At 41.6% G+C, this 4,820-nt stretch overlaps 1 protein-coding gene across 1 annotated transcript in view; it reads right to left on the bottom strand.

Moving 5' to 3' along the window:
* Positions 1-3,784: 3,784 nt before the first annotated feature.
* LOC136691515 (nucleosome-remodeling factor subunit BPTF-like) overlaps positions 3,785-4,820 on the bottom strand; it is a 22,769-nt gene continuing 21,733 nt past the window's right edge. The window contains exon 15 of the mRNA XM_066664075.1: positions 3,785-4,820. This exon is cut by the window's right edge and continues 1,203 nt beyond it. The gene's annotated coding sequence lies outside the window, so the exon portion shown is untranslated.

Raw genomic sequence — 4,820 nt, 5'->3', positions numbered from 1 at the left:
TCACCCGGAGGAAACCCACGCAGACACAGGGAGAACACACCACACTCCTCACAGTCAGTCACCCGGAGGAAACCCACGCAGACACAGAGAGAACACACCACACTCCTCACAGTCAGTCACCCGGAGGAAACCCACTCAGACACAGAGAGAACACACCACACTCCTCACAGACAGTCACCAAGAGGAAACCCACGCAGACACAGGGAGAACACACCACACTCCTCACAGACAGTCACCCGGAGGAAACCCACGCAGACACAGGGAGAACACACCACACTCCTCACAGACAGTCACCCGGAGCAGGACTCGAACCCACAACCTCCAGGACCCTGGGGCTGTGACCCAAACACTACTTTGAAGATATTAAGTCAATATTCTAATTCTAAGCAATTATTTTAGATATTAATATTGACTTTGATATACTTCAGTTAGAAACAGAGAAAGAGAACTATAACAGACAGATTCTCCTCCTGTACCTGGCGGGAATGGACTTCTGCAGGAATGGGATTACTGAGAACGAGTGAAGGCAGAGAAACCCAGTGAAGGCTGGTGTGTATCGGGCGTGTGCTAGAGTGTGAGTGTGTGTGTGTTTGTGTTCTAATCGGACCGTAATCTGATCCTGCATGCACCTGGTTACATGAAAGAGGGCGGTTCTGTTTAGGGTCCGGCGAGCAAAAACACCACACTGGACCTTAGGGAAGCCTGGAGGGTTCGTAATATAACGCCACCTATGGAGAAGACACACACAACCACACACTCCCACACACACAGGCCCTGGCTCAAGCTCAAAGGAAGTGTGTGAAGGGGCTGGAGTGGAAGGGGAGATGGGAGAGGTGTGAGGCGAAAAGAAGAGGAGCTTTATAGAAGTGTTGGGTGAAAGGAGAGGAAAAGGAGAGGGAACCTATTACCCCACGTTTTCTCGCCTCGGAAGGAAAGACTTAAAGGAACTGGTTCGTTTGGGCTGTTTGCTCTTTTAGTTTGGCGAAAATAAACGCTCTTTAAAGAACTGACCATTTTTGGAAATTTAAAATAAACATTATAAATATTAGCAAAATCAGTTGTACACCCCCCTCCCCCATGCCACCCTTAAACTCAGCCAATCAGGTTTGACGCCTGAATGTTCCCTCTTTAGTTGTGCACTGGAGTTACAAGCCTCTGATATATTTTTTATTTTAATTTAGCTCTCAATTTCTTTAAAATGATGGCCAGGTACTGGTTTTAGAATCACTTTATTGGCCACGGTGCTTGCACACACAGGAATTTGTTCTCCAAATTTAACCCAATTCGTGCAGTGAAACACAATTTACACACTAGTGAACACTAGGGGGCAGTGAACACACAGTGGGCAAACAACATGAGGCAGGTTACGTTTTAAACTGCACTAGAGCAATGTTTAAGAATCAGACAATGGTTAAAATGGAAACCAGCACTGGTTTATCTTTAGTTGTTAGCTACATTAGCTGGTTTCTCCAGTGCTAAATTAAGAAGGAAACTTAAGACACTCGAAATAAGGGGAAAAAAAACTACCAAATAATTGTATTTAAAAGAATGTCTGTTTCCTCTGCATCATGGGCTTGAGAAGAAGGGAAGGGTGGAGGCTGGAAAGGCAGATTAATATTGTAATGCACTGCAGATTCACATTTTGTCTCATTCTAATATTATATTAAAGTATTGATTTTCTACCTCTGTGTTGAAGTGTCTCACTTTGTTCTGAATGACGTTGTGACAGAGTAAAAAGCGTTTCATTTGAAGGAAGGGTTTTCCAAAAGTGCACTTCCTCCTGGGTTAATGATGGCTCACAGTGATGTAGTGAATCTTGTGGAACGTAAGTTCATGGACCGTGTGCGTCAGTATATGATCTACTATAGGGCCACTACTCAGAAAGATGTAAGCAAAACCGGGCTGGTCCTATAAGAAGACTTTAATAACAGCAATAAGCTAGTTCCTCTTGGCTGATATGGGCTATTACACTGATGTTTACACTGATTATTAGCACTTTTCCCAGGGAACAGAGTAGCTGCTACTTCTGTTTCCTCAGCTCCGTGTACCCCAGGGGACTTGCACATTTTAAAACTACTACATTTCTAAACAAACTACTTACTTTAAGCAACACTTGGTGGACTTTGGAGAAATTAGCCAAACATCAAAAATGATTAGCCAAGATAAAAGCTAGTTAGCATGATATCTACCTAGTTAGCATTAAACACAGTGGCCACGACCACTTTTACTTTACCTCACTTTTGTGCTCATTTTCTGTTTAAATGAGTTCAAAAATCTCAATTTTTGGTTCTGAAACTAAAGTTGGAACCACTGGCTGCATTTCCTTGCTCCCTGTGGTAGAAATAGTGGACTACATAGTGTCTGCATTATATTGCAAACATTGCAGTGTAAAAGGCCCACACAAGCTAACAGTCTATACATTACACAGCACAATAAATCCTATAATTCAGTGAGGTTGGTAAATTAATGATTTATTTATGCAACAGACCACTTTTTGTTCCATAAATAACCTGAAAGTAAGGAGACGGCGGACCACAGTCGGTCCATTGAGGGCAAAGTTGGAGGTCCACTGGCGTTTTGAACTGCGTTTTCTGGGTGAACCACTGGTGATTAAACAGAATTTTTGACAAAATGGCCACATTGTAGCACTTTTCCATTCACAGTCCAATCTACTAACTTTTGTTATTCTTTATAATTTAGCGTGTAATTATTTAATATCAGGTTTATACTCATTATTATACCTCTCAGAGTTGTTGGTAACATTTGTATTAGTTTATTTTCCAGAATAAAAGTCTCTGTGAATGTAAAATCTGTTTGAGGAGATTATAAATGAGATATATCCTGTACAGTAATCTGAGTGGCTGTTCTGGGATGTTTTGGATGCTGTCTGAGACCTGAGAGTGTTAAGAACCTTCATATTAAAATATGTTTTTATTACTATTTCTTTTTTTTTTTTACAGAAATTGTTCTTTTATGGCACCACTCAGTATCATTTGTAGCAGCTTTATTTTTAACAGTGTACTCTCAAGAGATTGCGTTGTGTTCATGTCCTCAGCAGTAAGTCGAGGGTGTGTGATGGACTCCGTCAGGGCTGTGCCTTGTCCACACTCCTGTTCCTGATATTCATGGTCAGGGTGGGGATGCATAGTCTGAAAGAGGAGGGCTTCCATCAAGGGGCTCAGGAGATGTCATGTCTGCTATTTGCAGACACTAACACACTTCCTGGATGCCTCCCAATGGGGTACACAAGGCACTGGCAACTGGGGAGAGGCCATGGGGTACATTCAGGATCCGCTGGAGGGATGGTATCTCCAGACTGGCCTGGGAACCCTCGGGGGTCACCCAGGATGAGCTAGTGATTGTTGCAAGAGACAGACATCTGAGCTTCCCAGTAAACAAGGAACGTCCCTGCACGTTCAAAATAGGTCTAAAAGTAGTCTGTCCGTCAAGGACATGTTTTAAACGTCAATGGACGTCCAAAATCCATCTTAATAAGTTAGTTAAGTGGTGACCAATCGATAACGTCAGTGGACGTCCAAATCACGTTTTATACAAGTAATTTATTTCAGGGACCAATTAATAACGTCAATGGACGTCCAAAATACGTCTAATAGTCATCTTTTCAACGGCCAATTGTTTACTGGGTTCTTTTCTTGACCTGGTGAGAAGTGGGAAAGCTATGCTTTGTTTTTGTTTTGGTAGCTTCTTTTAACCCCACACCATGATGGCATTCCTTGAAGCAACAAAGACATCCAAAGAGATATTCGATATGAAAATCGATATATATTTATTATCATCGTCTAAGATGAAATGTCCTATCAAGTACAAAAAGATATCTTTAGTTGCCACAGTTTTGTTAAAAACAGATATCCCCTGCTCCACAAAAAAAACATTTTTAAATTTGATGAATAAATTATACAGAATAACGTGACAGAGTTTATCTTTTACAAAACACTTCAGTGAACACGTCCCCTCCGTTTAAATTCATCACGCCCACAATATGCAGCAGTTAAATACAAAGGGTTAATCCACGTGTGTAAAACAACCTCTTTTTCCTTAATGTGAGGGAAAGAAAACAAAGGAGCACCAGTGCCGCCTTGGGACTCTGTATGAGGTCTTTGCCAATGCTATGTCAATGTCATCAAAGTACAGTCGAGTCATGAAGCTCATCGTTTACCTGCACACACTGTGGCCACTTTATTAGAAACACCTTTTTAGCTTCACGTTAAGGAACCTGTTAAAGGACGTACCTTTTTATTATTATTTTATTTTTATTATCTGGAGGATACCGGTGAACCCCAGATATCATCATCTTCACATTCACAATGTGTTACGACGAATGGATCAACTGAAATGTCCCAAAGGTACTTGGAAAACATTCCCGAGGCACTAACTTCTGTAAAATGAATACTGTGGAAGTACAAGACACTGTCCTGACAGAACAGAGCGTGTTGGACAGTTACTAATGCCCGTCTGTTAATGGACAATTTGTAACCCTGTGTTTTCCAACCTCTAACATCTCCATTTGGGACCACTTTTCATCCAGCAGTGGGCCTGGGGCCCCCACTGAGGAACAGTGGACTACAATCAGTAAAACAGTGAAAAAACAGTAGAAATACGTAAGATAAAAGGACTTCGTGGACAGTGAAATGAAACAGTGGAACTACGAGGCAGGGGTTTCTAATAAAATGACCAGGGAGTGTGTCCAAAGCGGTTTCTTTGTTCTCTTCAAACTGTCCCTGAAATCCCAACCAGACAAATTCCAAGAGTTTGTGTGTGAATTTTACATAATAAAAGCCTCAAATATGTTGAAAATGTCC

This window comes from Hoplias malabaricus, chromosome 3 (genome assembly GCF_029633855.1).
Source record: "Hoplias malabaricus isolate fHopMal1 chromosome 3, fHopMal1.hap1, whole genome shotgun sequence".
Lineage (NCBI taxonomy): Eukaryota > Metazoa > Chordata > Actinopteri > Characiformes > Erythrinidae > Hoplias > Hoplias malabaricus.
The sequence above is the reverse complement of the archived record's forward strand: the minus strand, read 5'-3'. Positions and strand labels throughout refer to the sequence as shown.